Consider the following 13,480-nt stretch of genomic DNA (forward strand, 5'->3'; position numbering starts at 1 on the left):
CTTGCATGAAGTATTGGACGAGCGGTTTATTCTGCGGTTTGGCTGCCCCGTTTTAGCTGCTTCGGAGTACCGCCATGACGGTTTCGCCTGTAAGTCCACGATGAGGCGTGGAACCCCAAGGTATACTCGTAATATTGCGCAACGAGGCGGGCCTTTACTTTTCCATTTGCGGAACGGTTATTCTTACGGTCTTTGTGATATTTCTCTCCCGAGTGCCTTTGTGTATTCGTGTAAAAGAGATGTTACCTAGACAAGTGGGTCGAAACCGTCCCTTTGCTCGACTTCGGATCATCAAACGCACCATTGGCAGTGCCTTCACCGAATGGATTATTATCAGCTATCATGTTTGGAATAGACTAAACTGGGACTATTTGAGATATTAAAAGATTATTTAAAACCGTGCAACCTACCATGAATTACAATTTTTCGTAAGTATGAAAGTTTGTTTTTTTTTAATTTGAAAAAGTAGCCTCAATTTCGAGAATCAAATTTTTTTCCAAGTACTGTCACTGTGCCAACTTAGCCCAAACTGCAGATTTCTTCATGTTTTATTCCCTCATTATTCTCCTTGTTGGGATTTTGTTTTAATTGAATGAATTTCAAATCAGAACGGATCCTTTAAATGAATAGGCAAGTGTCAGCGTGACCCATTTCCCATTTCATCATAACACATATATGGTTACCTAGAAGTTCTTGGACCACGCTGTTGTTTTTCAGCAGTGAGCCTATATTTACTACGAAACGGTAAATTTACTTTCAATCCTCGAAGACGCGTAATAGCACGTTTAGTTCACATTCTTTTATTATAAACAATAAAACGGATCGTGACAGATACTCCGCAGTTACCTTCCATATCATCTTAAATGATCTTCATTCGGTGGCAACAGAAGGCGGTGAAACACTACAGTTACCAACTACCCCTAGTTTTTTCTAGTCCATAGAGAGAAGCAGAGATAGTTTCGCACAGTTGTCGAAGATTCTTTACAGCTTTTTGCACCCCAGGGTGCACGATCAGGGTTTTTTTTCCTCAAACACTGCCTCAATTTCTTTAGTCCACCTATATGAGGTTTAACCTATTACCTTGAGAAACTTTGTTTTTTTCTTTTTTCACTTGCATTATTTCTGAACGACATGGTATTGTGCTCAATATATTGCCACACTATTGCCCGAAAATCGCTTGACTATGGAACGACACGCAGTATGACTAGAATAATCTGGAACAACTGTGAACAGTTTAAATTCTTTAAAGCAACTTGCTAACAACCAAATTGAGAGTAAAAACTCATTTTCGATTTTTCTGACGAAAATTTCGAGACGAATTTTATGTCCATCTGAAACAACGTCAAGAAGTATCGAAACAAGTTGGAACAACTATAATCAACGATATTTTCTAAACATGGAAGATTGTTATTTATAAAGTCGTCCGGAATAAAAATGCATTTTTCAATGTAACTCCATCAGAATTCGATTCAGAGATCTCTCGAATTGGTACAATTCAGAATCAAACTATTAAAATCAAGCATAACTCTTAAGATTCTAGTTTCTGAAGACTAATAACAATCGTTATTACGTTTCTCGATTCTACTTTTTATATGTATAAAAAGAAATCCAAAACAACTTGGAACAATTTTGAGAAAGATTTCTTTCCTTATTTGGGGAGGCTAACTTCACGTAAGTCCTTACGTATCGTCGATCATACTTCACCTATATTTATATTGTTGCAGTGCAGACAGAGAATAAAAAGAAAATGATGTAGCCAATTTTGGGGAAAAAAATAGAAATCTATTAGAACCCGTTTTCCGCTCAGTCCTGCAATTACCGCGACCTTAACGACCCGGCTAGTAAAATTTATTGGCCAGACCGTCGATGTTGCTGCAATCGTTGTTGGTTTCATTGCGAAACACATGCTATCCATAAATCTACTTTTGGAAATTGGCAATCCACGTTAAATAGTTCTTGGCGAACTTGTACAAACGTAAATAACGTTAAGCTCTACCGAGAAACGGACTCTCTCTTTCTCTCCTTCTGTGATCTTGTGGGTTGCATCGCAAGGTATTCATCAGACTGATCGACTAGAACCAAGGCTAAAATAATTCAGTGCTCGAATTATTTATTAGGCCTTCCTTCGAATTTAATTCGATAATAGAGTCGAGGCGTGCTGCTTCGAAATGCGAAGTCGTATATTGGCGATCGATAGCAAACCGTAGACTTGTTGTATTTCAGAGTATGTAAAGTTTATGACTGGCTTCAGACATGCCTCACTCATTCCTGCGTATAGTAAAAAGGGAAACGACACGAAGAAATGCCTGGTTTTAAATAATACATCGCGTGAGATATGATGATACGGACGAATTGGAAAAAATACGATTAATCTTGCAGAGTCAAAGTCTCGCTAGAAGTCAATATAAAATCCAGTCTTTTTGAAACTTATTTCAAATTCATATCAGGTATCAGCGATTTGGTTACTGCGATGAAATTGTCTTTTTAAAAGATTACCTATCATCTATTGCTGACGATTAATAAACTGCAGAACGGATTTTAAAAAGCTTACACCTCGTGAATAAATTGTTCGCCAATTTAATCTCGATTGCAATTCATCATTCTATTTGCCAGAATAACACAAACGGTTTATAATATATCTGAAGAATGGTAATAACAGACTTCAGAGAGTTTGTAAATCGAGGTACTCGCCACGATTCTTTCTGCGTATACTTTTGCGATTCAAATACGATACCATGCGGTGCAGTATACAATAAATTAATGTTCAAACAATTCTGAAATGTATGTGATTTCGGAAAGTGGTAAGTGGGTATGGCTTATCAGTGCTTTACTTGCTGATTCGCTGCATTATATCGCATTACGTGCATAGAATTGACGGCTGACGATGAATAAATGTTCTCAATGGAATGATGTTATATTATGAAACAAATTGGAACAGCTGTGCAGTTTAATTGACTGTACCGTGGAATGACGCATCATTTAGTAGTCGATCATTCAGTAAACCACGTGCTGTCAACGCGAAAAAGTTTACACTTCGCAAAAGTTCCAACCAACTTTATATAATCCGACAAGCATTTCAATTCACGTCCATGTCAGTACCAGAAGACATCCTGATTCGATTATGTGATTTTATATAGCAACACCGACTGCTTATGTAGGTAGCTACGGAGGGAACGATCAGAATTTAATTTCCCTCGAAATTCGAAAGCAATAAGAAGCCGGAGAAGAGGCGGAATAAGATGAGAAAAGAAGACGCCGCGCCAGGTGATTGGGCGACTGAAATAGGCTTGGAGGTCGAGATGAGGAAATGGAAACGAATTCGGATAAAGTGGAGCTGAACGTATAAAACGAACGAGATGCGAATCGAACACCGTAAAAATGAGGCCTGGTTTGTCCAGCACGTGTTCTCTGCCGCGATACCTAAAGTCAGACAATGATGATGAACCTGAATCCCAATTTACTCAGGGGAATCATAGCTGAATGGAGAAAGAGCAAATAGAAATACCTCCAAAATCCTTCAACCTGAATCGAGACATTACATCCCATTACTTTTTCATTTCTGGAAATTGGTACTAATTTCGGGACAGACTGAGAGTGAAATTTCGATGAAGCGATGTGCAAGGTTTCCAAGGATATTATATGAATTCAATGTTTATAAGATCAAATAAGTTCACGAATGGACTGATGAATCAATATTACTATTTTCTTACTGAAAACCCTACAGCTTCATTTATAGAAAACGATACTTTCTTGCACAATTTAATTAAATCAGGAACATAATTATGTGACGTTGAGTGTTTGAAATTACGTTTCTAAAAATACAGAACTTCATGTGAACTCAAATTATACATTTCCCCGGAGTTTCAATGTCTGAAATTTATGAACGTCGAGATTACTGCGCTGGCACGTATTACACGTACCTGATCTCGAAAGGCCAACTGGCCACCTGCAAAATTGAGTACTTTAGCTATAGGTGAACAAGCAAAGGGCAAAGTTCATCAGGACGCGTGGAAGTGTCTGTAAATAATGAACCCAGTCGAGTTTCTTCAATAACGATAGCATTTCAAAAGTTTCGGGAAACCTTATTTTCTTAGGTCGTACGGGCTTGATCGTCGGTTCTTGAATGTAAATACAAATACAATATGAACTCCCCGTAACTTCCTGAGGCGGCGTGACTGAGCGCTTGGTTTCGGTCGAAAATCGATTTTTCCAGTTTCATCGAAACTTTACGTTTTCGAACCTCTAGAATCCGAAAAACAGGTTTTTAGAAAAATGTTGGTTTGTTCCGATAAACTCCCGTGGTGATCTCAGGACCGGCTCGATGAAAAAATCTAAAGCTTACAGAATTTTACAACGAAATGATGGACATGAAATATCGTCATGTTGCGTTCAGTTTAAACTTACGGTTCTACCGGAAATAAATCGATTTTCAATGTTTAACCGACAAACATATACTTTTACCTCCTTGTTACTTTTTCTGAATAACCGATTATGTTTTTCCCAGTTTATACATGTATATTTTTTTTTAAATAGCATATACTTTGCAGTTGTCTAGAATTTTCCTTTTCTAATTTTGCTTTCAAAACTTTTTCATTTGACTACCAAGTTCTACGAGTTTCATATATTTCACTCGGCCATTTTCGAGATCATTGCTGAAGTTTATCGGACAGACCGATAGATTCTTCCCGTTTCATGGTGATGAAAAGTATCGCGAAAAAACAGTTTTTTCGACTTGTTTCCTATACAAATAACACGTAAAAAAAGCTTATCTCAGTTTCGTCACGGGATTTTTCAAAATAATTATGAATTTAATCTTCAATGGATGTGATTGTATGTATCCAAAAATTAATATGGCTTCTTTATTACATTGGGCCAACCAGAGGCCAGGTATTAATAAAATCGGGACTTTTCACACCTTTCATTCAAATGGCGGACTGAAACCGACTTTCCAAGGCGCACGCGATCAAATATGTTATTATCTATATAAAAACACAACCTGCAGTCCCACTGTCAAAGCGAACTGCATGATTATTTTGCATAATTCCGCGACGAAACTGGACTGAGTGTAATTTTTTCATACCAAATGTGAATAAGTAAAATTCACCTCTTAGACTCGATCTAAAAATTCATACTTCAGGAAGATTCTTAATCAGGCAAAATGTAACGCTTAGACTTCGATCCGCAAGAAAATGTTTTTTTCAAACAGTCCTAATCCGAAACAGTCTTGTGCTTGATGGTCTGGCAGAAAACCGTGAAGATTTTGCTGCCGGGAAGAAAATTGAATCTGACTCGGACTCCGAAACCTACAGCGGCGGCAGCCTACTTTTCGACCCTTTCATTTTCCGCGTTCCATTCGATTCATCGCCGTCGGGAGGAAAAATACAGCGGCCAGGCGGCTATCGCTCGCTAACAAGCACCTCCGACTTTCGACCTGATTGGACACTTTCAGGAAAAGACGAGCCCGTTTATTAGCCCTTTTCTGTCGAACTCGATGTATGGATTGGTCACCTCGTCTCCCCCTAAACACGCGCTGCTCTCACACAACTTGCACTTCGAAAATTGCTTCTCGTTATCGCCAACCGAATCTCTGGAGGCCTTATTCCGAAATCGTATTACTTTGCTACAGTGAAAGGGCTACTCAAGTTATGGAGGTCAATTTTTTTGGGTTGGATAGTATCTTCACACGGTTATGGCATCTTTTAGACAGAGTTAACAAGAGAAACTCGGCATTAATTCTTTGATATTTCAAAGATAGAACCGACCCATGATCATTATGTTTTTAGAATACCAAAATAGTTTTTCCGACACGCGAACGAACGTTTTTTTTTTTTTTTTTAAATAATTACCAACTTGAACTCTTCACCCTATAATTCTTTTATTATCTTTGATTTCAGCAATCATTTCATCCTATGGACAAATTTCTGTCAGTCTATATACTGATGGTTCAATTTTGCACACGTTTTGTGTCTTGTTTGTTTCGTTTTTCGACGATTGAGGTTGTGTCGTACAGGAAATGAGCGTAAAACTATTAGCCGCCCCAAAGACGTCGAGCTTTGTCATTATCACCACCGTTTCATCGCGGCAACTGATAAAATATCAGAATAAGCCCCCGAGAGAAAATGTCCGCCTTCCAGTATGTTGGAAAATGAAAAAAAAAAGACAAACGTCGAAATGTGATTGTAGGTACTCATTTTTTAATCCGCTCGATCTGGAACGGAAAAATACAGTTACCATTATTTCTAACCAACATTGACTCACGGATAATTCGAAAAGTTTTTAACCAGAGGAGACTCAAGTGTAATTAGTTTCTTCTCTCTTGGGAACTAAATGCGCGAAGTTGAGAATATCCCGATATTTTCAAATCCCGCAAGCAGAGGTGCTAGAATGGTCTAATCAAACATCGTGAGATAATTTTATCGCACAATGTTGGGAATAGCAACAAAAATACAAATAATTTTTTCAATAAATGTTATCATTACATTATCACGGAATATTGATTGATCGAAATATCTGCTTTACTTTTTTATACCCGTTTTATTCAATTCTAAACAACATTGGAAAAACGCAGCCGAGGAACTGAAAATTTTTATAGGTCGTTGAGGCAGAATTTGACGATCGCAACTACGGATTAATAATGTATCGAACTAAAAATGAAGGAAATTGGCGAACTTTGTTAAAACCTTAAAGTTTACGCATAATCGCCAAATTCCAAGCACATTTCTCGAATTCTAAATGTCGTGAACCGGAGTAAACAAAAAGTTTGGCCTAGCAGGTATTGTCCATCTTTCAAATCTCGTCAAATTCGAGTATAGTATTTGAATTTGCACTGACTTGAAAAACTTCGATATCGAGATTATCCGATAAATTGGATAGCCCTTTTTCCGCGGAAAGATTTGACGTAAAAAGTTTTTTCAAGTAATCAGGGCTGAAGTTAAGTGAGTAAATACCCATTTATCTTGGTGCTTCATATTATAAAAGTGCTAAATAACTTGCAGGTACCAAACCAAGTTTTACAGTAGTGGTGTGAAAATGGTTAGCGTAGAGAAAAAAAATGTGATTATTACCGCATGAAAGACTGTGCGGATATATTTCTGCTCAATAAAACTCGAGGTAGCTAATTGCGCGTATATCGTAGTAACCAAATCATTCAAAAAGCTATTCGAGAAATTTCATCACGGCTATTAAGTTTACTTTCAAGGTTCAACTGCGTCCTGACACATAACCGTGATTCACATTCGACCAAAAATTTCACTCGCGCATTCTTGGGTTGGCTATTCATCGACCTCTTCGCATTGTTCCACTTCCCGGAGAAATTGCCCAGTATGGTTACTGAAAAACTGAAGAAGTATAGAATTAACTAGAAACAAAATTAATAAAAATAATGAAACTTTCGAGATATTTTTGCAGCTTGTCTTGCTGGATTTTCCGAAATGCGACAATTATAAAACGGAGATGTTTCGACGGTTTAAATTTTACTAATTATTATCGCTGTGACGGGTGTGAAGTGAGCTTTTCACTAATTTTGAATGAAATTTTTGAGACTTTGACTTCCTAGCGTATGACTGCGAAATTTTTTGAACTGGAGAAGGAAAATCAAGGCTCAGTTTTCGGCACGTCCGCTAACTCTGCACTGATTTCAGAATAAATTGAAACAAAACAACTTCATCGCGACCACTGCACGATAACTCCAAATCATTTGGTACGTCTAGCACGAATTCGGTGCAGAATTGCGGCATAGTCATATATATATATATACATATGACACGTATTCGAGACGATAATTCATTTTTATTTGGGCCAGTGATTGGCTGCGTGGAAATCCTGTGGCTTAGTCTCTCCCGTCCATATCCCTTCGTTTGCGACGAATTATTCTCCAATTTTATCTTCTGTCATTGCACACCTCCATCAGAGAAACCCCCAATTAATTTCGAACGCGACTCACATGCATAATGTCGTCCTTCATTGTCGCCAATAGCCTGAGTTATTCGAAGTAACTTTGAATGGGATGGGAATTTGTCAGCTCGAAAATGTGCCGACACAAAAACATGGCTGAAAAAAGGGTTTAAAAAGTGTAATTAAACTTTGTCGCAGGTTGAATGCGATTTCAAATAATGTCTGTGTGATTTAGAAAAAAATTCTCAACCACTGAACTTCAACTGTAAAAACCTTGTCGTTAACAACGTTCAAAAGATCACATTACTGAACTATTTTCTTCGCCGAAAAATCTATAGCGCTCATCCGACTTTCATGCATAATGGCTTTTTTTTATTTCCAAATGAGTATACTACAAATTGTCTAAGATAGATTTGTTTTTGAAAAAAGCTCGATGCTTAATATTGACATGATTTACAAATGATAATCGCACTATTTAGCTACGAATACATTATTTTTATACCCAAAATCAAAGTTAGATAATCTGCGGAGAATTCAATGAGGTGATCGGTCGCAAAATTCAATAGATTAGCTTAGCAAAGAATTTTTGAGCCTCTAGTGTCATCTCATTTTTCTTTCGATTAGTTTAACCCCAATATAAAATCACTGACTAAATATCGATCAATGGAGAAAATTAGATTTCAATATATTGCGTCAGTAAACGACGCGAAAATTTGTACGTATGCGATTATGCGCAATACGCACAAGAAGTACGGTTAAAATTTATTTCGTGATTATCTGAAAGCTTTCAATCAAAACTTTGCACTCCGCAGCTTCGGCAGAATCGAATCGAACAGTCGGTCTGACGGTGCAGACGCGGAAAACCGCGGAAAATATATAAACCAATACGTAGTCAGAGAGAGAGAGAGAGAGAAGAAGAGAGAGAAAACGAGAGAGAGAGAGAGAGACGGGAGCTGCAGCAGTCGCGGAAGTTGAAAAACTAATCAAAGGTTCGTTATTTGCTATTTGGGAAGCTTGTTTATACTGGAAAAGTATTGGCCTCTCCGTGTTTGTTAATCACCATGGCAAACACCCGAGTTCCCGACCGCATGCTCGCAATAATATCGCCTTCACTGCTGCAGAGTACAGTCTTCATTTTACCTCTACGAAAGGTTCAAGCTACACCTGCGTAAAGCGCGTTAACTCTCACAGGAAAAATAATAACAGGATAATTGTACCCAAAAAATCATCATTTTCACAGCTGCAGAAAAAATTTATCACGATTCATGCGAGAACGTGTGCCGTTTCGAAAATTTATCTCACTGATTTGTATTATTATTCTTAAAGAGTTAATATTATTGCAAAATTATTTACATTATGGATAAATTATTTCCTTGTATCGATATGGAATTTTGATTTTTTTAAAATTTTATCAAAATAAATTACTTTATGATTAAGAAATTTGTTTTTGTGGGTGAGTTCTTTTTCACTTGAGTTATTGAAATTTCGTTTCAAGTACTAGATAATTGTGTGAATATTCGTGTAATAGGTGGTGAATTACATCCCTTCTCTTTAGTCGTTAACGTAACAGCCATTGGACTGAATTGCAGAACAGAAAAGGGGTTTTAAATTACCGTGAAAAACGTACCGCGCCTCAAGCTACCTTGATGTTCCATGAACTCGACATTCCGTCATGTGCGTATGGCATATTCCGTTTCCCGTTTAAAAATAAAATGATAAGAATATCCTTGAATGAGCTGTATTTTCTCATCAAGTGGAAAAACACTGGGGGGAATTAAACAGCCGTGAGAGCTGATTGGAATTAAAGTAGTTTAGAATTAGTGGTTCGTGTTTTTGTTTATTTATTTTTTTCCAATTTTACCTTCGCAACTTTTTTATTTCGCAGTCAAGCCCTATCAATATCAGAGTTTTTACTCGGCCGTTTTCGCAAAAGTTTGTAGAAAAGACCAACAGACTCTTCCATTTTCATGGTAACGAAGAGTATCGCGAAAAAACAATTTTTCCGGCTCGTTTTTTTTTTTTTTTTTTCTTTATACGTATTATAGATTTTATTTGTCACGGGTGTCGTCACATTGAGTACTTTTTTTAGTTCCAGCTGACAACTATTTGACGAATTGCCAGATCGTTCTTCCTCAAACTGTACCAACTGGCATTGATATAAAAAAAATAAAAAAAAAAAAAGGAGTAAAATAAGAAATCCATCTAAACTTCTCTGTAGCCGCATTTCGTACGTGATTTTTCTCGGTGCGCGGATATTGAGTTTCAGCGAGTGAACCTCTTCAATCTCGGTCGGGAAGAATTTCCAACCTGGACTGTCCCTGCAGCTTATACGCCACAATAGCGTTACTGCACTCCAATTCTGCCAATCAATTATTGGTCGGGAATCCAGGGAGGATCGCCCCTGCATCCGCTTCGGCTCTGCCAACGTTATACTGTAGCATGGACCATTTCGTCCGTCTGGCTATCCGGGGAGATTCTGCCGGAAATTAGGAACTGCGTAATTTATCGGTTCGCAAATATACAGACCGTATCCATCCAGCCATGCACTCACGGCGAACACAGGATGAGGCTGCGGATGGAGTTTGAATCGTTTCGAACTGTAACGCGCGGATTTCGTTTGCCGAAAGTATCCTCGAGAGCAATTTCTGTTTATGGCTATTATGTTTATTACGCAGTCCTCGACTATTTTCATTTCTTGCCATGAGCAAAAAACAGTTCTCGACGAAAAATGAAAATTAGTTTTCCAATTCTGACTAGTGAATTTCGTACGTTTTATTATTCGTTTTTATTACAATGATTCGTATTATATTTTCTTGTAAGTATTGCGATAATTTAATATCGGTGTCGCAATTCATTGGTTTTAAGGCCTCGTTTAGATGAAAATAGCGTAGTAAAGTTAGCAGATTTAATGTAGCAATAAATTAAAAATGAACTTAATATTGATAATTGTATTATCACACTGAACAATTACTTCTGCCACATTTTTGTTGAGTGGGAATTATATTTAAACCGATGTCGCATTGATACACAATTTATTAAAATTTTCCAGCAACTGTAACAACAAAAAATGAATTGTTTCTCAACGTGTAAAGAAAATGAAGAAAATTTGGTTGAAAATACAACAGATGAGAGAAATTGTTTTTTCATCCTCAGGGCTCGGTCCATCGGTCTGAAACATTTTCAAGGAACGCTAACGACTTTCGAGTGACAGTAGGCACAAGGCATCGCGAATAACCGCATCTGGTTTTCACTGAGGTTTTTATATGAATATATTTCTTAACTCAGACGTTTCTATTTGTGAATTTAATTTCTTAGAGCGACGGCGCTCTGAATGGGGCTTAATTTTTCTCAGTCGGGGTCTCACTACAGGAAAGACGTGTAGGAGACCTTTTCACTAATGCCTCATGCGCCCCACGTTAGCGGAAAAATAAACAGCGATGCTCAACTTCGTGGTAGCCTTGAGAATGACGTAAGATTCGTAAGAATAATTCATCGCACTTGAATAATCGAGTTTTTTTTTCCAATACATTTACCAAAATGTTTCGTTCGGAAGAAATATTTTTATGTGAAAAAAAAACTTGGTCGTAGTACAAAAAAATCGCTGAAATTAGAAGTTTTTCTATTTGAACTAGTCAATAAATCTCGAAGGACGAAATTTTTCATTAAATTGACTTTCGAAGCTTGTAACCTTCGAACTATTTGGGTTACCGATTCTGCTTACAGGACCCTTTTGCAGAGTATCTAATTCTGTAAAATATATTGCTTCGAAGATCAAGACCGTACTATAAAATGCGACTGAATGGTAGCTGTTTAATAAACGTGACATCTTAATGTCAAAACCGTAAGTTGTTCACCCAATTTTAATTAGTGATAGGCGTAAAACGCATTTCTTTTGTATAAAACAAAACTCTCTCGTCATCACCCAATGATAATGGAATTTTTCCTCACATCTTCAGTTAGTTACAAAAACGCTGGATGATAAAATCATCAACGAAACTTCATTCAACGAAATATTTCGTTCATTCCTATATTTAATTTATTTAACATTTGCCACATTAATTGCTATACTTGTTGGTACCGGTTACAGTTACTGTTTGAACCAAAGCTTTCATTTAATATGCGCAAGCAATAGTCAAAGCATTTGATTCGTGTGATTTTTGTCGAATTTTGATTTCTCAGTGATTGTAAAAATTCTTTGGAATTGTAAAAATGCCACAACTATGGTAGACACTGTGAATCCTTACAGCTGACAATGAACTGTATGATAAAACAATCGAATGACCCTCATAGACTATCGTGTAGAACAATATCGTACAAGAATCGGTAGAAAATATCAACGAATGACGAGGAAGGAGAAAACAAGAAGAAGAATAAAGATGAGGATACAGGATAATGGAAAGACCTGCAACGCTATCCTGCAATGCTCTGCTTCAGGCCCTCCGTTATATCTCATCGTCAGTCGTGCACTTTGTCGTCCGTTTGATACGCTTTGAAATACTACAATAAGAGGTAAAAACAACAGTACTCGGGGCCCTTCAAACGCTTTGTATGCGCGTTACATGCATGCATGGCATACGTATCACACGACTCTACACATGCACGTTCGTAGGTTTGTAACTATAATAGGCGTAGGGAACGCAGGTTCACCGGTAGCCGGAGTTACATTCTCCAAATGCGTGTCGAGAGTGTAGGAACAGGGCTCGGTGCACGGGCATGCATGAACATTTGCACGTATTGTTCATGCGAGATATATGCATCCATACTTCCTATGTAAATCCCTTTTCACGCGAGATGTTCTCTCATACGTGACGTGAGGATACCTTCACAGACTCGTTTCGTTGGAACAGATAACGAAAATAATAAGCGTACCTTTTTGCTCTACTTCGAATTCCTGACGAATTTTAAAGTTTTTAACTCAAGTCTGAAAGTTTTACCTCGTCTAATTACCTCTTTCTCATTCAAATAACGCGTGGAAAAAGTTATACTTGTTTTAGTCTTGTGCAAGAAATTTGCCAAGATAATGGTGTGGTATTTTTTGTACGGCAAAAAGTAGTGTTCAGACCTTGTTCTGGCATTAGAAAAAAAATAAATTAATAATCAAAAATGTCACCTTCGTTCTGACTAATAATGGATCATTACGATTTGAGTCGTCTCAGCAGCTTTTTGTAGGATTCTTTTGAGTTTCGATTTCTCATTGAAAAACCTAACGATGAATGGATTTGACTCGATGCCCGGATAAAAATTTTATAAGGTATTAAATCAGGCCTTCAAGAGTAATGTTGAATTTGGAGGAATATGAAAATGAAATTAAATAAAATGTTTTTATGGGTTTTTACGTTCAATGTTGTTTTTTTGTGCAAATATGACGAATAAGAGTCCCCTTTGCTTAAGGAGTGGAATCTCTAAACTACAAAGAAAATAACACGATTTTATCTGCTGGGTTTTTATTGATTAACAGAATAGCTCGTGCCAAAAATTCACCTCTGGCGAAATCAATGGTGAACTCATTTACAAACAGTGTGAATTATCATTGACAAAGCTGAATCGAAAATATACGTTACTGCTGCAAAATCTGTTTGATTACCGG

The 13,480-nt window shown here is 37.3% G+C and overlaps 1 protein-coding gene across 5 annotated transcripts in view; it reads right to left on the reverse strand.

The window, feature by feature from the left end:
• Positions 1-13,480, reverse strand: part of Dscam3 (Down syndrome cell adhesion molecule 3) — a 184,747-nt gene that overhangs the window by 79,415 nt on the left and 91,852 nt on the right. The window lies entirely within an intron of this gene.

This window comes from Neodiprion pinetum, chromosome 4 (genome assembly GCF_021155775.2).
Source record: "Neodiprion pinetum isolate iyNeoPine1 chromosome 4, iyNeoPine1.2, whole genome shotgun sequence".
Lineage (NCBI taxonomy): Eukaryota > Metazoa > Arthropoda > Insecta > Hymenoptera > Diprionidae > Neodiprion > Neodiprion pinetum.